The 23,754-nt window shown below is 49.5% G+C and overlaps 1 long non-coding RNA gene across 1 annotated transcript in view; it reads left to right on the forward strand.

The window, feature by feature from the left end:
- The window catches only part of LOC118498286, a 31,790-nt gene extending 19,051 nt beyond the window's left edge, over window positions 1–12,739 (forward strand). The window contains exon 3 of the long non-coding RNA XR_004900807.1: window positions 12,729–12,739. This is a non-coding gene — a long non-coding RNA (uncharacterized LOC118498286). The remainder of the gene's footprint in view (window positions 1–12,728) is intronic.
- The last annotated feature ends 11,015 nt before the right edge of the window (window positions 12,740–23,754 follow it).

Below are 23,754 nucleotides of genomic sequence, written 5' to 3' on the forward strand. Positions count from 1 at the left end.
CACACCCAATCGTGGCCTTGAATTGGGAAGGAAGAACTGGAAGGGTGGGCGGGGCATGTAAAGGGGCAGCAGACACATGCAGGAACCCTCTGGAGCCATGCTGCCCGCTCCAAGTATAAGGCGAGTCACATGTATAATTGTAACTTTTTTAGTGGCTGTGCTAAAAGAATATAAAAAACTGGTGTAATTAATTTTAACAATGCACTATTAATTTAACTGAGTATATGCAAGATAATATCATTGGGCATGTAGTTAATGCAAAGTTATTAATGAGATATTTTATCTTTTTGCATGAAGGCTTCATACTCTGGTGTATTTTACATTTGCAGTGCAACTCACCCGGAACTAGACACCTTTCAAGTGCTCAATGGCCACATGAGGGTAATGGCTTCTGTGCTGGGGAAGGTGGATGTGCAGGGAAGAGAGAACATCTCCTATGTGCCAGGCGTTGTGGTGGCACTACAACCGCCCTGTGCCGTGACAATTGTTTTAATTTTACAGGAGAAGAGGTTGGGTGGCCATGTAATTCATTGTCCAAACAAGAACCCCTTCGGTGTCATAGAGCAGCTTTTATTAACCACCCAAGGACAACTGGTATACCCTAGGACTGCCCTGGGCAACGTGCGACCAACAGCCAGCGTAGATGGAGAAACAGGTAGGATAAGTGAACTATTCGCCCCAGATCGCAAAGCTAATAAGGGGCCAGCATGGTCTCAGATTTAAAGCCAGATCTGTTTGCCTCAAAACCCATGCTTGCGTGTGCTTCTGGTATTCCTTCTAGAATCCTCCCTTGATAGTTTGGTTAACCATCGTGAGTTGGAAGCATCGGTCTTGAAATCTGCTGGCTGCATGGCGCTCTCTCTAGAGAAAACTCCACCCGCCTCTGTTCTTAGAAAGGCCCTTCCTTTTCCTCCCAAGGAAGCAGGACACGCACAGAGGCTGCCTCTACACCTGCCTTTAGCAGAGGTGAGATGCCGGCTGCCTTTGGTGGCAGGTCGGGGTGGGAGGATTGCAGGTCTCCGGCAATTTTCTCTGCAGCGCCGGGTTTGCGAGGCTGCCTCCTGGTCGGGGAACGTATCACTGGAATCTGGTCGCAGACACATAGGAAGGCCGGACGTGAGTGTGGGAAGTGAAAACATCGTGCTTACTTTCTTCAGTTCCTTGTAGACCCCAGAGAAATGGAACTTGGTCTCCAACGTGGGTTCTTGGATCCTCGATCGGTGTTTCTCTGTTTGTCTGTTCCTGAGATGACCTTTTCCTCCGAAATGCACCTATGGCCCCCTTCCAGGGTATCTAGAGCTCACGTGGCTGCAGAACATCAGAGCGCAGCGAGGGGAAGGTCTGGGAATATGGCTGTTATTAGTTAGCATTTATTTATTTTTTTAAAACATTTTATTTTTTTGTATTTTTTTAAAGATTTTATTTATTTTTAGAGAGGGAAGGGAGGGGAGAGGAGGAGAGAGAGAGAGAGAGAAACATCAATGTGAGGTTGCTGGGGTCATGGCCTGCAACCCAGGCATGTACCCTGACTGGGAATCGAACCTGCGACACTTTGGTTCAGCCCGCGCTCAATCCACTGAGCTACGCCAGCCAGGGCAATAGTTAGCATTTATTGAGTGACTGCTTTAATTGCCTTTTACCTATTAACTCATTTAATCCTAACAATATAACTGTGGGATATATACTATAATTATCTTCATATTACATATTAAAAAAAAGTGGCCCAAAGAGGTTCAGTAACTTGTCAAAGGCACACAGCTAGGTAGTGCCAGAGCTTGGTCTTGAACTTTGGTCTGGCTGATTTGGAAGCGCTCATTTTACATTAAATAAAAATCAAACCCACCTCCATTACTAAGGGCATTATTTGGAAATAACCATTGTACCTTTCCCTTCTTCTTCATGAAATCTCTATTGTCTTGAGATTCCCCCAAAATATATTATTAGCAAACTGAATGAGAAAGATGATTTTTTGGTTTGCTTTTATGTTTCCTGTAATAGGACAGAATCCTCAGTGGGTATTTGTGGAGCCAAATTGGGCATTATAAGCCCCTTTCTGTCCTGTGGTTAAGTAGACTCAAACTAGCATCTTGGTATAGCTGGTAACCTGATTTAGGGCAAAAGATTAGCTCCCTCTCTCCGTGTCTACTTTTCAATTCTGCTCATACTTGACAATTTTAGAGGTTGGTAAGCGATGCCATTTTTTTCTCATTTACATCCCCCTACTAGATAAGATGGGGCATCTAAGCTTTATGACTGTGGATGTTCACTGTGGAGCTCGATAAGCTGTTACCGATAGAGAACGAAAGTGCGGCCCAACATTTGTTATTCTCTTTAAACCGTTTCTCCTGAGTTGGCCCTCACACTGTGTGTGGGGGGGTGCCCAGGTAAGGCTGAACGCTGGTGTGGCGTCTCTCTCTTTTGTTCTGGAGTAGAACCCGATCGGACCCTCTGAGATGTAATAGAGAGATTTGAGCAGAATGTTATGAACCAGGGTTATTGTTTATGTTGGGACGTATTTCAGAACTGCCTGTGATTTTAATGGGAGTGCATTGCTATCAGGTTATGTATTCTAACTGCCATTTGCAAAACTAACATTGATCTTTCCCTAAGGCTGAAAGAGGCGGGATCTTCTCTGTGGCTTGTGTTAATTGTTGATAATGGGCATGAGACACACAGTGGCAGAATGGACCAGAGTCGGAGATTGTCCCCAGAGAGAAAGGGCTGGGTCTTCATGAGGCTTAAAAGTGGTAAATGAGGTCCCTTTGCAGCAGCAGCTCATGGTGCGTTTATACTCTGACACGGCGCAGGGTGGGTCCGCGAGGTGTTCTTGCCAAGTGCCCCTCTGGAAAAGGAATGAAATAATCCTCCCCGTGTTCGATCTTTGTAGCAACTCAAGGGCTGGGGTAAAAAATAAAATAAAAATTGCATTAATGGGCCTAGAAAAAAAATGAGGAGGATTATCTCCCTCGTAAAACAGCTTCTAAACCTGGAATTGTATGTCTTCCAGACCAATATTTACTTTATCGTTGATCGTTATGAATTATTCTTTTTTATTTCTTTCTTTTGAAAGTCCTGCTTGAGAACGTTGTTGGCAGTCTGTTCCCCTGGAGCTTAAATGGACTTATTTATTGAAAAATACCCAAACGTAAAAATTCGAAAGCGCTTCTCATTACGCTGCCCGGAGCCCCGGCGCTCTGCGTGTGACTGTCTGTGCAGAATTATGGGCACGGCCGAGCAACCACCTCTGGCTCGGGGCTCTACTTTCCACGTCTTTTCGTGCCAGATACATTTGCTTACTCAGATTTTTGCTTAAATCATATCTTCTTTTTTCTTTTTTCTGTTTGGCGGATCCCAGTTTGTGAGATAGCTGGGAGACTTGGAGGGGAGGGGTCTGAGAAAAGGCCTCCGGTGGGGAAGGCGGGAGGGGAGTCAGGGCGGTAAGTCTTTCTGGCCCCTCGTGGAGAGATGAGCTCCCCACGTGGAATTTCTGGAGATCTCAGCGAGAAGCATCTTTTAAAAAATAGGAACCCCTGGGTGTTGTCGCTGATAAAGCAGGATTATGCCAGCGGGGCAAGTGCTGTGGAAGTCAGCTAGGGTCCGGACGGGCTCTTGTAAACATGGCCACTCTCGCTGGAGGCGAGAGCCGTGATGGGTGATTTCTCCTGCTTTCCTGTAGCTGCCCACGCCGTGGCCTTGGTGAGGCGCTGTCGCCCAAACTGTGACTCTGGGCAGGAGGCTGGGCGATTCATTTTCCTGATAGTAGGATCAGCACTAATGAACACTAACAATAATAAAGCAGTCACTACCATTTGGGACTTTATGGTTGACAAAGCCTTTTCTCCTTAGTTATCTCATCTGAGATAATGAGCAATCTGTCACAACGCTGCTGCCTCAGAGAAAACTTTCAGTCCAGCCCTTCTCGCATCAAAGAAGGGGTTTTCTCCAGCTCTCGTGGGAGTCTCCCAGGGCAGGGGCCTGGCCTGGGCAGAACACGGGGGGAAGAAAGAGGTGGGCATCAGACACAGCGGTGGGCTCACTGCCATTGTGTAAGGGGGCTTTGTTTCTCCCCTTGGATTTTTAACTAAACCCTTGGGACTTGGGAGGTGGCTGGATGACCACACACTCTTTGAATTGCTGTATTGTGTTTAAAGCATAAAGCTGCTCCATAAAAAAGTTGTTGCGAAACGTCGAGTCTTGGGGCATGTATCTATTGTCAGATGAGGTGACATAGGCCGAGCTTCCTGGCATGGACTCCCCTTGTCCATATTGCGGGAAAGGTTCGCAGAGGAAAGCTGGTGAAGCCAGACCATGCTGGGTTTTCAAAGTCGTACAAACCACCCTCCCCCCAAAAAGGAACATTGGAAAGAGAAATTACTGAATCCTAGAAGATGTACGAGGACATGTGGCCAGCTGTTATATTTTTGCAGCATTGGGAAGAGGGGGCGGGAATGGCCACGCGCAGGAGGTCCCGGTGGGAAATAGTCGAACCATTATGTGTCTCGCAGACGAAACATCGGTTGATTAATTGCATTCTCCTTTCGAACCTCCCCCGCCCCACCCCAAAGTCATTCAGGGCTGCTGTGTAAATAAATCTCCCAGGCAAAGCTTTGGTGGTGAGTTAGGGAATGGAATAACTGATGTAGAATCCCACACGAAGAATAAAATCAGGGTGTGATTTCAGGGGCAAGCACCTGCTGGCTGGCTTGCGTCGAGTTTAATGAAAACAGGATTATAGTAAAGTGAGAAACGTCTCAGGCAGGGATCTGTAAAAGACCACAGCCTGCCCTCCTCACCTGCTTGCACAGAAATGAAATCTTAGTCGCTCTTGTTTGCAAGGTTCCCCATCTCCACGGGGCACAATGATCTGGGAACAACGTAAAAGGCTGACCTGCGAAACGCACTACCCTTGAGTTGCAGTAGTAACTCTCGCTGTGGTTAACCACTTCCTCAAGGCTGATTCTCCCAAGGTCTGGCTCTCCCAGGTGCTAACGTAGCCGCTCATTCTCCGTTGCTCATCCTCACCTCTTGGCTGAGCCACTGGTAGGTAGCTGCTGCGAGGTCACCTCTCAGCTCCTGTTCCTGTGGTCTCTCCATCCCCACCCCAGCTGGCCCTGCTCCTGCCTTTGGCCTTGACCCAGCTCGTGGTCCTCTCACCAAGCTGAGGCCATTCCCTCTAACGGGAACTTGGTCTCCACTATTCCAAATCCACGAAGGTTTTGTCACTGTCTCCCTCCCTCCCTCCATTTTAAAGGAGGAAGAAAAAAAATAAAAAGAAGGCAACCGCCCATTTCCACTTGACAGGAAAAGAACAAAGTTATAATTAAAAAAGACCATCTCCTTTCTGGCTGAAGTTATTAAGTCTGTTTATTGCCTGAGTCACAGTAAACCACAGCTACTTGATTAGACGCAATGATAGAACCATATCAGGTTTGGGGGGGCACTCAGTAAAGAAAGAAGTTGGGCCCAGTGTCATAGACAGGAGAGAGACCACATAGCCAAAAAATAGGCCTGGGGACAAATACACAGACCACAACAAAGACTACTGACAAAGGTCCGGGTTCGTGCTTGTGGGTTGGAGCGGGATCAATGGCTTCAGGAAGCCACGCCCCCAGCAGGTGACCAGCTTGCGTTTGGAAAGCAGCGGTGCGATTTGGCAGACGCGAGGCCCCGCGCACAATCGTTCCACATTCCCAGGGCCTTTTCCAGGGTGTCCGTGCTCAGCGTGCTGTGGCATGTTTATTTTTCAGGCAAAATTCAGTTGAAAAGCAGGAGTAATGAAAACATCGCGTTGAATGATGCGGTTCTGAAAAGTGAATTAAAAAAAAAAACGTTGCCAGTCCTTCCGAGCGCTCACTACTCCCGCCTCCTTCCCTGCGAGAGCAACTTCTGAAGACTCGAATTCCTTTTGTTATCTGAGACCCTCTATAACTCCTTTCAAAAGTGTGCCTAGGCACCAGCCTAAGCCAGGGTGCCTTGGACTCCTGAGCCAGCCAGCCAGCCAGCCAGCCATCAGTCAGCACCTGAGTCGGCCTCCCAAATACTCGCAGTTACTGTGCAGCCAGAGGGAGGCACGCCCATGGAGAAGTGGCCCCACCGTGCGCTCCTTGACCGTGTGCCCAGCGTTCAAGGCGCCAGGGACAGACACACCAGAACGACTGCTCTGTTCCAACCCTAGAAAGGACTTTTGTTGCCCAAACCGCTCTTGTATCAGTGAGGGAAGGTCCCTCCATCATGTTTGGCCTCCGTGTACCTAGGACGCACATCGAGAGGCTGCTGGAATGAGTCATTTCTTCCCCCAAACTTCCTGGCGAGCTCTGGGAAGCGCCTGAAGTCCTCCCCCCAGTTCTAGCCCTTCCAGAAGGAGGAGAGCTGGAGGACTCCTGAATCTCAGTTAGCCAGTTGCTCATGACGGGACCCTTGATTCAGTGACCTCCTCTTTCTCTCCTCGGCCACCCCTGGCCAGCTGAGTCCTGCTCGTTTCCTCCGTTTCTGGGCTCTCCAAGGCACGCTCCTCTCCCTCTGTGTGGACAAGGCCCTCTCTTACCTCGGTGGCTCAGTTACTGTCATGAAGGACTCCCCTCTCTTTCTGACCCGTTATCCCCGCTGCTGCCCACGTTGCAAATGGCAGTCTATTTACAAGCCACCAAGGAGTCCTATCACCGAAGAACGAATATCAAACTCTTTAGCAAAGCGTCTGACATCCTTCAGGAAATCATATGGCTCTCAGCGTTTTCTGACTGACTTATTTCACTTAGCGTGATATTCTCAAGATCCATCCGTGTTATCCCGGATGGCAGTATTTCCTTCTTTTCTTACGGCTGAATAGTCTTCCGTTGTGTGTGTGTACCAAATGTTCTTTATCCAGTCCTCTGCCGAGGGACACTTTGCTTGTGTCCATGTCCTGGCCACTGTGAATAATGCTGCAACGCACATATGTGGTGTATAAAACTGAAACTCAGAGGTACCGATAGATAACAATATGGCAGTTACCAGAGGGAGGGGTAGGGGGGTAATAAAGGGTAAAAGGGGTCAAGTCAAGGGGGCAAATAAAGGGTGAAGAGGGTGATGGAGGATGATTTGACTTTGGGTGGTGGGTGCCCAAAGCAAGATACAAATCATGTATCATAGAAATGTACCCCCTGAAACCTGTGTGACCCTGTGAACCAATGTCACCCTAATACATTTCATGAAAAAAAAATCAACAAAAGAACTGTGAAAAAATGTCCTTCAGGGTTTGGCCTTTCCCTAACTCTCAAGTTGATCGTTTTGTCACCAACCTTCCTGTTCCCTTTCATAAAGCCAGATGGCACTCATGTGCTTGTCCCTAGAGAGGCCATATTCTCTTTTTTTTTAAATACTAACATTTTTTCTTTTTTTAAAAAAGATTTTATTTATTTATTTTTAGAGAGGGGAGGGAGGGAGAAAGAGAGAGAGAAATATCAATGTGCGGTTGCTGGGGGTCATGGCCTGCAACCCAGGCATGTGCCCTGACTGGGAATCGAACCTGTGACACTTTGGTTTGCAGCCCGTGCTCAATCCACTGAGCTATGCCAGCCAGGGCAAGAGAGGCCATATTCTTAAACCTCTCTGACTTGGATCGGACTCTTTCCCATAAAATGCCTTTCCTCAGCCCCTTGCTCATCTTGCTTGTTTAATGACTCCTGGTTGTTCTTGACACATCCACTCGACTTCCCCCGGGACACCTTCCTACACACTCCCAGTGGGCGGTCCTCCACTGTCCACTCCTCTGTGTTCACTCCTGGCTGCCCACCGTCTCGTACATACAACACATCCACACTGTTTGTAACGTTCACTTCTTGTCTGTGTCTTCCCGGGCACTGGAACCGGCTGCAAGGAGCACCTGGGGCCCATTTGCTTCCTTAGCCTCAGTGCCTCCCTGGCACCTGGCACAGCCCACGTCCGCAACACAGTGAGTAGGATACTTGAAGGAGGAGGCTCCGCTGGTTTGCCCATGTTTACATCATCTGCTGGAGGAACCCAGGCTTCCCCGTCACAGAAAGTTGCACAATCCCGTCCTGGCTTGAAAGGCTGAAGCCCGAGTTTCCAGGTCTGCCTTTGGTCCCCTAACGGCCTTTGAGTTTCTACAGAGCTCCAAGATTTTTGGTGAATATTAACAATTACTTGGTTAGTGCTTTACAGCTTTCAAAAGAACATAGTTCAGATCTCTTTTCATCTTCGATTCAAACATGTGCGAACAATCGAGCAGATAGGTCTATAATTTACACTTTAGAGGTGACAAAGGAGTGGCTTGGGAGACTTATGTACCCTGCCTGGGGCGACACAGTTGGGAAATGAGGACATACAGCCACTCAGTGGGAGCTATGTGTCGGTTTTCCATTGCTGTTAATAAATTGCCACAAACTTCACAGCTTAAAATGATACATGTTTATTCTCTTGCAGTGTCCGAGGGTCCGGAGTCCATGTATAGTTTAACTGAGTCCTGCTTGGGGTCTCACGAGGCTGAAGTCCGGTGTCAGCTGGGCTGTGGTCTCTCTGGACCTCAGAGTTCATTGCCAATCTCTTTGGTGGGGCTGGCAGAATGTATTTCCCTGTGGCTCTAGGAAACGAGGTCCCGTTTCCTTTCTTGCTCTTGAGCTTGTCGTCAGTGACTAGAAGCCACCCTCGGGTCCAAGCCACATGGCCTTCCCACCGCATGGCAATTTCCTTCTTCAAAGCCAGTGGGGGACTCTCTCTGTCGTCTTACGATGGAATAGCGTGGGGTGTCACTTAATGGAGGGAGTGGCTGTTCCATCCTGTTTGCAGACCCCGCCCACACTTGGGGGAAGGGAAGTACGTAGGACCTGGACACTGGGGGCAGGAGCCCTGGGGGACCCTCTGAGGACTCTGCCTCCCCTCCCCCACCGCCATTTCTCAGTACATTGAAAAGCTGAGACTCCAAGGAACTACCAGTGTCCTAGTTGTAGGATCAGCCACTAGAAGGCGGCCATCTGCTCTTTGGTTTTGGTCTGGATCGTCAGTGGTGAAAGGAGACTTGTTACCGGGTGTGCTGGGGGCAGGATTTCTGCTCTAGGTGAAGTGTAACCCCTGACCCGTGAGGTAGAGGTGACCAGAGACCATTTTAACTCCGAGTGGCTAGGGACACTTCAAGTGGATGGACGTTCCAGACGGTTCCTAAACATTAATGTCCAGGAACATCTGGGCTTTGGAATCTCCTCTCTTCAAGTTTCTTTGTGCCGCTGTAACCTGAGGACGCACAGGTGGTCACTGCCAGACAGGTGCCTGGAGTGGAGACCTCCAGATGGTAAGTGAAGCGTGTTGACCCTCACATGAGTTGTGTCAGCCAGTGAGTCTAAGTTCAGTCAAGTCCTTGAGCATCTAAGCTCCCCAGTTCTTTGGTCCTGGGATCGGAATGAGGGACATTGACCCATTCGCCTCCAAGCAACGTGTGCCTCCGTTTCGTGGGAGGAAGTATCTATCGCTCGCTTTTCAGAAGTCACTCTTTAGGAGCTCTCTCTCAGTGGGGGTGTGCTGTTTACCTTCTGATCCAGTGAAGGAAGGAGCAGGAACTTGGGGGATGCTCACCCTGGTGTTGGCGTTTAGGTCCGTGACTGCGGACCACAGCGAGCGCTGCTTCTCCTTCCAGAGTTCAGCTAACACGTCTTTGCTTGCAAAAAAAACCCAGAGCAGCTATTGTTTCATTTCTTTCGTTGGGCAGCTCCCCAAATGTTTGCCCCTGATGTCTCTACTCCTTGAAGCCAGCTGGAAAACACCACAAGAGGCAGAGAAACACTAACCCACTAAATTAGTCACAAAAAAAATCTGTATACTCTGTTTCTCTTGACCCAGTTCTTTCCATCTGCCCCCTTTATTCCACCTCAGTCTGGTTTTATTTACTTTCTTAGAAACATGGGGCCTTTTGAGTCCTTGCTTTGAGACCTCCTCCTAAGTTTATAGCCGCTAGGTCACGCCGAGGGACATGGCAGCACGAGTGTTGAATACCTGCACGGTGGGTGCTGTGTTCGGTATTACGGGCTCTGAATACGATTCAGTTCCCACTGTGCCTGTTTGGAAACCTGGGAGTGGAATGCTTCTTTCAGCCTTGTAGTGTGGGATGAACCTATACATTGTATTAAGAAATGGCTTAGTGAAAGTCAACAAAGAGAAAGAAAGGAATGGCTTATTGAGAAAATAGTTCTTGTAAATAAGACAAATAGCTAACATTTATTGATTACTAATTATACTAGGCGATCTGCCCAGCAACGTTCACACATCACTTAAACTTCACATCCTATGTGAAGTAAAGACTGTTATTTCCCCAATTTTGTGTTAAATGTTGCTATTTATGTAACCTAAGGAAATCAGCTTTGCAAGTACGCCCTTGCCCTGTGGGATGAAATGCGTGTTTGGTGTGACATGTACAAACCATTCTTATCTACGCATTGTCGAAGGCCTGCGAAGGTTTTACTAGCTGCGGTGCACGTGATGAGCTACAGAATCGCTCCATATCTGGCTGGGACGTCCTGCTAACGAGTCTATTTTTATTCCCCACATCAGCCCGTTCATCTGGGCCTTTCCAAACCCGTGCAATGTTTTTCTGTTCTCAACCAACCCCCAGAAGGGTTTCCATAGCCACAAATGTGGAGAGCTGGGGGTGGGGGGCATGATCTCTGGTCCAGCCTTTCTCTGAAGGACCCCTCCCAGGAGTATCCAAACCGTTGCTCCTCGACCCCCATTGAAATAACACAGGAGCGGTCGGTCTCTGTCATTAGAGGCTCCTTCTTTGTCTGAGGCTGAAGTTTCCTCTTCTGTGTAGCTGTCATCAGTGTCTTTACAGGTCTTGGCTGGAACTTTGGCTCTTCTGTTATTAAATTTACCCCAGTCCTCTCTGTTACCCATCCAGTTTCCAGGGCCTGAATCTATGCTTATCACTAAGGAAACATCTCAAAGCTCGAGTTCTGCTGATGGTTTCTCAGTGGCACTGATGTTCCTAAGGGGGGGGGTGGCCCATCGCACCCCACAAGCCCCCTTTAAAACAATATAGGATGGGGTTGTTTTTAAAGCCTATTTCACTTCAGCCATTTACAGAAAGTTGGTAGGATTTGTCTTTAAGCCGAGGGCGGGGACAAAGGGCCAAGGGATCAGAGGTCAGGGACGTGAATAGGGGTTTATGTGCCCAGGAGCTGGGGTGCTTAAACCGAAGGCTTTATGCGTCTGTTACGTGGCATAGGAGAAGCCTACTGAGTCCGAAAATTCTAGCTGAACGAATGGCTAGGTTCTGGTCAGGGGTGCCAACAGCAGGGCTGCCTTCCCCCGTGAATCCACTGAGGACTGCCGCCAGCCCCCTTGTTCTCGCTGCACACCAGGGAGGGCTCACACAGCTGGACCTGTGTGGCGCCATGACTTGGTGGGTTTGGGAAGGAGAAAACCAGGCAGGAGTTTCCCACAGGTCACATTCAGGCCTCTGTGCTGGCTGGGGGCGCCATGCAGTCATTTATGACTCAAGCACCGGGCTGCCAACGCAGAGCCCTGGCAGAGCCCAGCATAACGGATGAAGAGCTCCTGCTTCCCAAGCACCTGGGAGACGGGCAAGTGTGTGCGTGTTGCGGGGGTGGTGGTGGGGAGATTGAGTGGAGGGTGACAAGGAGGGCATACGGAGTGATGGGAGATTCCTGGGGGTCCACCAGCACTTCAGAGAGAAGTTTGGCAGCACTAAGGGTGGGGTTAGGATGGAGATCTGGAATTTGGGCCTGGGTCTTCTGCCAATCAGCTGAGGGATATTAGGGAAACCGCTTCACTTCTCTGAGTCATAATCTCTCTGCCTGTAAGATGTGAGGGCTGTGCTAGGGGGTCTCTGAGGCCTTCCAGGGCTAGCAACCTAGAGATCACACAGTGTGGGGAGTGAAGAATATTCACACAACTCACTCCTCCCCCGTAGCCACGGCCTGCGTCATGGAGCCCGAATCCAGGAAACGAACTCCTGAGCGTCGGCAGCACTTTCTCGTTTCTCACTTTTCTGAACTTTTCTGTTGTTTATTCTTGCTCCTCATTTCCCCTTGTTACTCTGAGACTTACCTGTCTTACTCTTTCAGTCCTGACTGTATGCGACCCCGGTGTCAACAGACAGGCATGGTGTCCTTTGAGTGGTCACGGTTATTGGGCTAGAATTCATTAGGAAGTTCATAAATCTCTCCCCTCTGCCCGGATGGAGGTTTTCATGGTTTATTTCTAACCTAAGCTGCTATCCTTTCGGTAAGTATTTATGGACGCATCCGTCAAGGAGAAGCCATTCTGCTTTACCTTTTGGAGTATGAAATTATTAAACTACAAGCAAAAAAGCATAAGGCCTAGGCCAGAGTAGCAGGGAGTCCAAGAATGACGTCATCCTCCCCCCAAACAAAGCCAGCTGGGCGTGTTTGGGCCTGTTAGTGTCTTCGGTTCATGTGTGTGTGGGGGAAAGCTACAAAGGCTTTTTACTGCAGTTATTTATACATATGGATTCTTAGGCATATATACTTTAAAATCCATCAAAATTTCACTGAACTAATAAACCCAAGGCACACATACTGTAGGATTTGCGAGGCGGTGAACCACAGTCTTTGGAAACGCCGTTCGGTCCTGTGGGCAGCCCCTGGTGGCCAAAAGCTGTCCAGCTCTCCCGTGGGAGCCTGGCACCGTAGATGGACACAACCTTTCTTAGAGGAGGAACAGACGAGCTCATTGCATGGTTAACGTTCTGTCCCAAGAAGGAAAGAATTTCAGCCCAAATGTATCATTTCATGAATCGATGCATGGAAGTGGACAAGAGGAAAGACCTTTTTGTCTGATAGCATCAGGATATGAAGTCCCCAAGGAACCCTAGGAGGTAAATAAAGAAAATTATGGACCTCAGAATGGTAATAATTGTATTTACCAGACAAAGAACACGTGGTTCTTACCTATGCTTTCAGGACTCATGAATTAGTGTGAAAATCTGCAATGGAGCAGGGAGGAAAGCCTGCAATGTGTTCTGGTCAGTGTTTAACTTTGGATCATGGACTTCAATTCTCTGGCACTAGGGCTCAATGTAGTGGCCCAGAGTGTTCCCAATATTCTCAATGTATTGTCATGCATTTTAATTAATTGCTTGATATGCATGGATATAGTCTTCATGGCAAGGCCACGAGTTACTTGAGGAGGAGTACAAGTGTTACTCTCCTAGTTTCCTCTGTTTAGCAGCTGCTGACTTGGCTGGCCTCGGGCTTCGGTGTCAAGAAGCTGGGGTGCTGATGGTGGTCAGCTTGCCAGACCTCCGAAGGAATCTGCCTGCTAGCACCAAGAGCTATCGGAGACACTGGAAATTTTCGCAGAACAAGAGAGACCAGGGCAAAAGAAAGACTCCCCAGATAAGGTGCCTTTATTTTAGGAGCACCTTTATTTAGTGAGGCAGGGAGGGAAGGAAGGAAAGGGAGAGAAAGGAAGGAAGGAAGGAATGAAAAAAGGAAGGGGGGCAGGAAGGAAGGAAGGAAGGAGGGAAGGAAAAAAGGAAGGGAGGGAGGGAGGGAGGGAGGAGGAAAGGTTTTCATGATCAGGAGAGAGGTAATTCCTGGACCATTTTCCACCCTCCTGTTTTCCTGAGAGGCAGGGAGCATGTTTTCTCTTTTAAAAACGCCTGTTCCGCTTGACCACCGGACTCCCCACTGCTCCCCAGTAGTGCACTCCCCTGGAACATGGTAAACAAGCCTGGGTTAAAGGTAGCGCCTCACCCCACGGGAGGCAGCAGGGGGCTCCCCTGCAGCCCACCCCTGCTCAGGACCTTGTCTGCCAACAAGTTGAACAGGATTTGAAACTCGGCAATCTAAATACAGAACAGACACCAGGAACTTTTTTCTTCTTCCGAGAATAACACACATTTGGAACAGGGCTCCAGGCCCAACTGTAAGCAGCACAGAAGCAATTAGATGCTGCCCCGGGAAAAAAAAAATAAAAGCATGCTGAAAAGGAATGGCCTCTGCGGGCCCCACTGACCTTCTTCTGTTCCCCGCGTTTCTTACATTCGCATGAATAATGAGTGAATTTGAGACCACTATTCACCGGGGCATGGATCTTTCTGCTTTTTATGCTCTCCATTTGCTACGGCCATCTGGCAGAGTCATTCTCCGAACATTTAGCCCTGGTACATTAACTGGCCATTCGGGGTGGGAAGGGAATGCGCGGCTTCTGAAACTGCTGATAAAAGATTCCTGCACTTGGCTTAAACGCAACACACTCTTCCCAGATGGACAGAAGCAAATGGGGTTTTCTTGGTGCTGTCCCCTTTAAGAGCAAAGCCGGTGTCATCGTCGAAGCTGGGTGCAGGGGTTTGTAGATGCATGTACTAGGGAACGTGGCCCATGTTCCTGACTGAAGCGGGGTGTCAGTGGTTCTCTCCAATGTCTCACCCAGCAGGGAGTAGAACTGCCTAGATGTTCCTTCTAAGTGAGCCGGGTGGGACCCACAGGCTTGACTGAACAGCCACACAACAAAGAGGCCGGTTTCTCAGGAAGCCAGATTGTCAGCGGAAGCCAACTCTAAAACGCTGTCAGAATCAGATCAGCTAGAAATGACCAGCCCGTCCTCACATTGCGGCCGACTACTGAACTCCACGGGCAGAAATGCTCACCACTGCCATCCCAAAGCCTCTTCCTGAAAATTAGATTGATTGATATTTTCAGTCCCGTTAATTGCCCAAATGGCAGGGCACTGGCCTTTTTTTTTTAAAAGATTTTATTTATTTATTTTTGGAGAGGAAAGGGAGGGAGGTAGAGAGAGAGAGAGAGAAACATCAATGTGCGGTTGCTGGGGGTTATGGCCTGCAACCCAGAAATGTACCCTGACTGGGAATCGAACCTGTGACATTTTGGTTCGCAAGCTCACGCTCAATCCACTGAGCTACGCCAGCTAGGGCTGGCACTGGACTTTTTTATTGCTCCTTAGAAAACAAGAACAACAACAACAACAAAATAAAGAAGATGATGTATTGACATACTGATCAGTTACCCCATGCAATAATTGTGCCCGGCTAGTTGTCACGCCACCATGCAAACAGAGTAAAGCCATTGGCGGCAGATGTATTTTCCATTGTTCAGGATGTTGGTTTTGCCGCAGTGTAATCCAAATGCATTTCATTACTAAGGTTTTTTAGCTCGTGACATTGGCTGAATGTTGAGGCAGAACAATCTAGCTAGAGTCCGGTTCCATCCCCTTAGAACTTAGTGTCTCCGTATTTTTACGAGGTTTTATGAAGGGATTGACCTCGCCAAGGTTGGAAGTTGCTTGCTTTGTATAAACGGACCCCTCCAGAGGGTTCTCATAATTTACAGAATGCTATCGCTGGAAACACCGATAGCTTCGTGCTGACAGTCCAGGCTGGCTACTTATGCTTTAAAAGTACAAAGATCGGAATGGTTGATCGACTTGTCTGAAGTCGTGGACTAAAGCTACCTTTGAGATACGAAGAGAACCCAGGCTTTCCAGGTTTTCACGACGCTGACCTGACTGGATAGAGAAGTGAGGAGTGGGAGCGGGCGGGCTGGACTGCTTGCAGGAGCTAGCACGGCAGCTGGCCGTGCTTCGGGTCCAGGAGGCAGCAGTACAGCCGAGGAGCGGGGTCGCTTCAGGCTTTGTCTGAAAGGACACCCAAGAGCTGTTTCGAGGGGCACCGGAAAGCTCCAGTCTTGGAGCAAAGCTTGCTGGGAACTTGAACTCGTCAGAGAGACGGGAGACTGGGGTCTGTCACAGGTTGGTTCACGTGTCACTCAACTGCTCCTCTTGCTGACTCGGCTCGTCGGTGTGGACTCAGCCAGTGTGGCTGTGACTTGGATCCAGGGCATTCGGAGCGTGCCACGGAGTCTCGAGCAAACCCTGCTGCAGTGGAGTCGTGCGTGCTGCTGGATGGAGACAGAACGGAGTTCGGCTCGCCCAGGCCGGCACAGAGCAGCTGTGCAGGAGGAGGGAGCTGGCAAATCCTGAAGCTTCTGATGGTCACTGGGTTGAGCAGACATTTTTTTTTTTTTTTTTTTTTGCTGCTAGCATCTTGGCAGAACCAAGTACAGGAGGGCAGGAAGCATCATTCACTTGTTCTTTCCAACTTGTTGGTTCATTGCTTTGTTGGGAGCTCCTTTGCTTTGGCCCAGGAACACAAGCATGGACGGGGAGAATTAGTTCGGACGCTTGGGTACTATGCCTGATATTATATTTGGTGTGTCTCTCTAACTTTTTAATTTCCTCTTACATTTTTTTCCATTCTCCCTAAATGAACTTTAGAGTTCAGTTTAGGGACCTAAATATGGTTCTCTAAACAGATGGATTTCTCTTTTCCTTTGAATTCCCCGGGATCAAGGACTGGTACCAAATGGAAGTCTTCCTATGTGCTCCTTTGAGCAGACTTCGCAGATGCTAATGGCCTTGCAGGAAGGGGCTGAAAGACACCCCTGGCTTCCATGGATAACAGATCAAGCCAAGCAGATACTGTTTTCTACTTACACTTATCTGATTTTATTCTTACAGGAAACACGAGGTTTTGGGACCAGAGGCAGATGGTTTGAGTACCTGTGGAACATCTGGGCCCCAATCCCCCATGCCACACTTCCCCACCGGGGTAACGTGACCAAGGCAGCTGCCACCTGCTCAAGTGGCGGGGCGGGGGTGTCTGAGGTGCAGGAGTGGAACCCTGCAATCGAGACTCTTGGAGCTCCTGCGGGGCAGGTCATACAGTCATACAGTCATTTCCTGCTGAGCGAAGTACCGAACCCTTTGCTTGCTGACGGAAACAGACCTCCTCTGAGCAGAGAAGGGGAAGGTCCCCAGGGTGCGGCAACCCTTGGGAATGTGAACAAACGGCTCCAGGGAAGATCCATCGGTCCTTCTGTCCCGGGTAACCTGTTCTCTTCACCTTCCGAGTCTGATTTGCCAGTCACCCCTTAACCCAGGCGACTCAGAAAGCCCAGAACATGCCAGAACTTGGACATATCCCTGTTGCTTTCTGACACCAGGGAGCTCCGCTAAGGAGTCAGCAAGCCCCTTGGGGAGAGGCAAGCAGGAACTCAGGGTGCGAAGCGAGACACGTGGTGCCAAGGGTGGCGGTGGCCCTGGGCCGGGGGATGCTGATGACATTGGAGTCCGTTGGGGAACACGGCCCCAGAGGAGGCACATGAGGAGAAAGTGGAATTACTGGCAACTACTCCCAGCGATGGAGGGGTAGCATGGTGTAGCTAGTAGACAGGTTGTGAGGTAAACAATTTTATGAGAGAAGGGAAAGGAAAACTGGATTTATTATAACAACTACACGTGAGGCCCTGCATTCTGTGTATGTTCTCCGATTTGAGCTCATGAGAAAACTGACGCCTGTACTGATGAACAACCTTGAAAAAACAACAACAACACTAAAACCCCACCCTGCCCGACTCCAGACTCCACGGTCACTGGGCCTGTCCACGCTGGGTCTGAGTAAGCACCTGTCACCTGCTCCTTGTGTGACTGGGTGCAGGCCGCTCGGCCTGTGTGAGATTTGGTTTCCTCATCTGTAAAGGAGAAATAAATAAAAAGCATAGATCGGCCTGTTTTTGTTAGGCTGCTTACAAATTAGGCAATGTCCTTGCAAGTGCTTTAGAAAGCCATATGCCACGCAAATGCTAGCTGTTTTTATGATAATGAAATCCAGTGAAGTATTGCGAGGACTTCAATGTTTTGCAAGTTCTGTAGTTTCTCATTGTTCACCATTTCAGTTAATGCTCTCATGAGCGTCTTAGTTCCTCCTACTTTTTCCCTCCTATTTATTGCCTTATACGTGGACAAACTGAGATCCAGAGAGACTGCATGGTTGGGTAAGACCCCGAGGTAGGTTGGCTTCCCCACATTATTTACAACTGCACCCTAACGACCGTAGGATTAACTATTGTTCCGTTCAGGACAGCCTGTGGGCCGCTCCTTAAAATCTCATCTGTGTGCTGGTGGCTTCCCTTAGCTATTGTTCTGCAACTCTAACGTCCAGACTAATGAATAAGATCGACTTTATTTCAAAACCGGGGTGGATGGGTGTCATTTGGAATCACGTTGGGATAAAGGAGGAGGAGAATTCCCGAGTGGGATCCGTCGGAGCCAATGGAGTGGAGAGGCCGAGTTGTCTTGCTGTCCTAATGGCCTTGGCTATTAAGGAGGGAACCGTAATTCTGAAGCGATGCTGTTGAAAGGCCCAGGGGCCCCCGGGGAGATGGGTGGGATGTGGGAGGAAGTGCTTTTCATAAAATGAAAAAAGAAAGAATAGTTCACCCCGCGGTGGGTTTTCTGTTAAGCCTGCTACATAATTTGTTGCAGCCCACTCTTCTGGCACCCAGTGGGCTCTTCCTCCCCGTCTCTAGGGGCTGGAAGAGATTGCAGTTTCCAAAAGTCACATGTCCCCTCTTCAGAGTCATCCCAGGGACGCAGGGAGAGGCAACTCTGGGGCGTTGCTCACACTGACTTTGAAAGACAAGGAAGGCCAACGTTGTCTAAGCGCTGGGCTTCCCTCCAGCTGCGCGCTGGGGTTCGAAGCCTGGGGCGTAGCTCTGCGGGGACGCCTTGCTTAGAGCGATAGATTTTGTGGGAGAAGATGGTGATGGACAGGGCAGGGTGCCTGGCGGCATCTGAGCCCCTTCTACGTGTAAGAACCCATGAGACAAAGGCCAGACACGGTCCCTGTGTGTGTGTGTGGGGGGGGGGCGGGGGGGCTGAGTGTATGTGCTCTAGGCATCTACTACTCCTAATTTCCTACTTAATTGTAACTATAAATATAATTGGCATCGATTACTACTTAAGCTCCATGTACCAGCTAATTTAAAAAACAACACAGAGGTCTATTTCTGAGTCTGTCGGAACAGTGATAGGAGAATGGTTGGAAATATAGTAGCGTTGGTTTTTTGTCTTGACTCTCGAGATGACCAGGGTCCTGCCCATGTCTCTCATGTCGCCTCCCATCACGACTCTTCCCCACCGTCCCCAGGTCCTATGGGCCTCCCTGCTGCTCCTCACACCCTCGTTTGGGTTTTGGAATTCTCTTCTCCGCATCTGTTTCTTGCTGATTAAGAAGGTCCTTTTTCAAGAGAGACCTCTTTAGAGACCCTCCCCCCCACCATCTGATCAACTTGACCCAAACTGTCCCAGTTACTCTGTGTCCCGTTACTCTGCTTCATTTCCTTCCTGGTACCTTATGTGACCTTATGTTATGCCTCTCTTTACATGGTGATTGTCTGTCTTGACTCCAGACTATGAGCTCCATGAGACACGGACCTCTGTCTGTTTTACTTGCTGCTACACCTACTGTGTCTACCACAGTGCCTGGCACCCAGTAGGTGCACAATAAATAGATGTTGTGTAAAGGAATACGTGAGGGGGGAAAGAAAGAGAAAGATAAGGAAAGGCTGAAGGAGAAACATGTCAGAGCTACGTTCAGTGACATCATTTAAGGACCACTTTAACTTATCACCCAGGTGAAAACGTTTCTTGTTAGTCTAATGGACGGATGCCTTTCCTCTTGATTGCGAAGACAGTTGGATTAATTGTGCCCCTGCTTTTATTTGCACCACTAGACCGAACCAACTCAGGTTGAAGTTTGTTTCCTTTTCCCTGGGAGCGTTAGCCCGCTTTATTTGTAAATATTGGTTTGTGTATTTATTTTACAGTTTTACTTTTTATTAGGTTTTATGTTTTTAAGTAAACTCCTTAATGTACCATGCATCTGTTTGTGTTGGCATCCACAGGCAACATATGTGTGGGTTTGGACATACGAGTCTGAGAGGCGTTGCTAAGGAGAGCTGAGCTGTTCTGCACAGCCGGCCGGGTGCAGGAATCAGACGTGAAGGGCAAGGTGGGCTGGACAGAAGGCCAAGGGCAGCGGGACCCTTCCGAACCCCTTTCCCCTTCACTCCCAAATCTTCAGGGGAGCCTATTACATTCACAGGGGTTTGTGTGCAAATAGAGAAAGAAACTAAGGGTCCGCATCTGTTTCAGTGTCATGTGGGAGAGAGGGAGGGTGTGCCTGGAGGAAGCAGGACTAGGGGACCATACAGCTCTGGGAATCTGCACAAGTCTGATGGGTGCATTGGCTCTGCCACAGGGTGTGGAAGGCGAGTCCCAAACCATGTGATCCACGGGCCGTGTGCGTTACATATATACAAGCCGGTCAACACAGAACGGCCCGAGGAGAAGGAAAACTCAGGCTATCACTTTGATAGCTCCAAGCACCATCGTTAGAACCGTGGGAATGGGTGAAGAGGTTGCCGCTGAGGCCCAGTTGGGTACAGTAGGTGCCTATTGGTTGGGCCTGCCCCAGCGTGATTGAACAGGACTTAAAAGGGGCTGCCGTTGGGTTGATTTGCTTTCTGCTCCCGTATTAGTCTAACCCTGGGGAGCCTGTCTTGTGCTTCACACCCTACCTGTGGCGCTCAGACCCACTCTCCCATAGGCAGAGCAGGCTGGAGCCCTGGCACCGGCTGCCGCATCCTGCTCAGTTTCCCGTCTGTTTGCACCAGGAGCAGCTGAAGTCCGGACCAGGGCTGCTTTAGTTTTTTTTTTCTGCCAGTCCCTTGGATCTCATTCTAGATTGAATTGCACCACCCCACCCCGCCCTCTATTCATATGTTGAAGCCCCAACGCTCTGTGCGACTGTAGTTGGAGAGAGGCATTTTATGGGGGTAATTGAGTTAAATGAGATCATAAGGGTGGGACCCGGACCGGGTAGGACTGGTGTCCTTCTACCAAGAAGACGGGACACCAGAGTCTTTCCATCTGCGGGCACTCCTGCCAGACAGAGGCCGTGTGAGGACAGAGAGGGAAAGCAGCCGCCTGCCTGCGAGACCTGGAGAGAGTTCCCACCAGGCACCAGCCTGGCGGCACGTGCATCTGGGACGGCCAGCCTGCGGAACTGTGCAGGAGCACGTTTCTGCTGCGTACGCCCCCACGGCTGGGTGTTTTGTGATGGCAGCCCGGGTTGGCTGATATAACCCTTTCCCAGCAGCGAGAACTCTTCCACGCTCAGTGTCAGTCTGGGCCCTCCTTTTCTGCTCCTCGCCCTGGGCTGCCCTCTGGATGTTCATCGTTCTGTCTGTCCGCAGGCTCCGAGTGCTCGTGGACACAAATCCATTTTTAGAGCTTGTGTCTCACCTGTCTTTGTCAGCAGTCCTAGGGACGAGGAGACCTGGGTTCTAGGCAGGCATTGTCCCATCACGTGACCACGAATCAAGGAACAGGAGAAGGGGAGGAATCTAAGAGTTACCGAGTATCTGCCATGGTCCAACCTGATCACCCCGCTTTACAGATGAGGAAACTGAGGCTCAGAGGAGTGGAGGTCACAGGTTAACTGGTGGCAGCTTTAGGGTGGGAACTCCTCCGTTTTGTCTCTGGTACCCCATTGTCTCAGTTCACTCCACCGCAAGTGGTACAGCCCCTCCAAGTCTTCCTTTATCCCCTGGAGAAGGAGGAGGGTCGGACTGCACAGAGGTGACGGAGGTGCTCTTCTGGTTCTAATACACATTTTGCGATGTCTGCTCCTGCCCTTCTCTGGCGGATCATTGCCTAATGGCCTCGGGTCCTCTCTGTATTAGTCAGAGTGCAGCACAAGAAGCAAAACGACTCAGGGTGTTTGGCACAGAAAAGGACTTCAAATTCATGCAAGGACTGCAGGACTGAGGTCAAGGGCCCGACATGGAACTGATGCAAGGTCATGGCCCAGGCATCTGGAAGCTGCCGCTACGCCATGTTGTCCCTGCTACTGTCACAACGGCCCGCTGATACCCGAGAGACTTGATATCCAGCCCCGGGATCCCGCATCTGCCAGCAACATGGCCTCTTAGCAGTCCCGGCTCTGTGACCTGGTTTGCCAGCGGGACATCTGCACCAACACAGCCACCTTTACGCATCTCTAAAGCTCAGAGGCACGCATCTCCTCGGAGAGCCTCATTTGCATCCGTCGTCCCGGTGGAGTCTGGGAAATGTCGATTTCAGCCCAGGAACCTCTGCAGAACCAAGGCTGAACGGAGACAGTGCAAAGAGAGCCGTGGTACCTGCCACACTCCCTTGACCTGTCACTGTCACCTGCCTTGGTCCTTGTCCAGCAGCAGGCCACCCGAGGCCCTGTGTCACTATGGGGGGTCCTGCCCTGTTGCAACCTGATTTCCTATCAACTTACCTTAGCAAAGGTGACTTTGTTTCCCCCCCTGAAGGGGTAACATGTTCCCTGACAGGGGAACAGAAAACGTCAGGATTTGGAAGTGTGGTAACCTCCTTCTGTCACCGGAATAGCAGAAAATGTCCTCCGCAATGTGATCATTCATAACTCTTGTCGGTCATAATCGCTCTATTAAAGCTTCTAAACATCCATGTTTTCCCTTCGGGGGACTTTAGAGATATAAAGAGCTCTGTGGGAACCTTTTAAAAAATATCTCTTATTGATTATGCTGTTCCAGTTATCCCAAGCTTTCCCCTTTTGTCCCCCTCTGTCCTGTCCCCCTTCCCACCAGCATCCCCCCACCCCCCCCCCCCCCCCCCCCCCCCCCCCCCCCGCTTAGTTCATGCCCATGGGTCATGCATATAACTTCTTTGGCTTCTCCATTTCCTGTACTATTCATAACCATCCCCTGGTCTGTTTTGTGTATAACATTTATGCTTTTTAATCCCTGCATCTTTCCCCGCATCTCTCCCTTCCCCTTCCCAGCCGATGACCCTACAAATGATCTCCACATCTATGGTTCCGTTCCTGTTGTGGTTGTTTGCTTTAGATTCAGTTGATATGTTGTGAATTAGTTTAGATGCTAGTTGTGAATTTACTGCCATTTTAATGTTCGTAGTGTCGATCTTCTTTGTTTAAAATAAGTCCCTTTAACATTGTGTGTGATAAGGGCTTGGCAATGACTGTTACTGAGGAGGGAGTCTGAAGGCAGGTTTCTTTCAGGAGTCAAGAGCGCTGACCCTCTGACGTGGACACGTGTGCGCCACGGCTCTCTTTCTAAAAAAAAAAAAATGAAAAAAAAAAAAGCTGATTCTGCAACCGAGCGTGGCCTGAAAGAGCTTGCCCATGTGGAAGACACAAGCCTGGCTCTTAACCACGCTTCCCTCTGCACGGCCTTATTTTCCAGGGGGCCGCAGGAACAGCATGTTAATTCAAACTTTTCAAAACCATGAAACCGCCGCGTATGCCCTTGTCCATGAGGGGGACTCGCGTTGGCCTCCTCTGCGTTAGCGGAGAGATGTTTGGTTTTAAACAAGACTTTATTTAAGGGGAAAAAGTGTATAGGATTACATTCGAAAATGTAATTACCGAAAAGATAAACCATATGTTGGAGTCTTTGTTTTACCTCCCTTCTCACTGAGGCCTGCTTTGGAGAGTTCACGTGGAGGTGTATGGAAACTGCAGTTCTTATCCAAGCGGGAGAAGCCGGACGTAGTTTACTTACCAGTTGTGTGTGTTTACAGTTTGACGTCGTGGCTGCCAAAGTATTTTAGAGTGCGGTGATACAGTCTTCCTAAAAGAAAAAGGAGCACAAAATATTAATTCAGAGGTATCGAGGGTGACCATCCACACCTGGGTCCTCGCTCATCCTCCGCTAGCCCACCAGGAGACTGGACAGAGTAGGCTGTGATGGGGAAGCAGGGACGTGGGGCTGGGGGTGGGGGGCATGCTGGGAATGGGCAGGGAATAACAGTTGTGTTTTCTGGTTCCTTTGACTTTAAGTCGAGTGGCTCATGTCCACGCCACAGTACAACTAGGAACAAAGTATAAATAAA

This window comes from Phyllostomus discolor, chromosome 15 (genome assembly GCF_004126475.2).
Source record: "Phyllostomus discolor isolate MPI-MPIP mPhyDis1 chromosome 15, mPhyDis1.pri.v3, whole genome shotgun sequence".
Classification (NCBI taxonomy): domain Eukaryota; kingdom Metazoa; phylum Chordata; class Mammalia; order Chiroptera; family Phyllostomidae; genus Phyllostomus; species Phyllostomus discolor.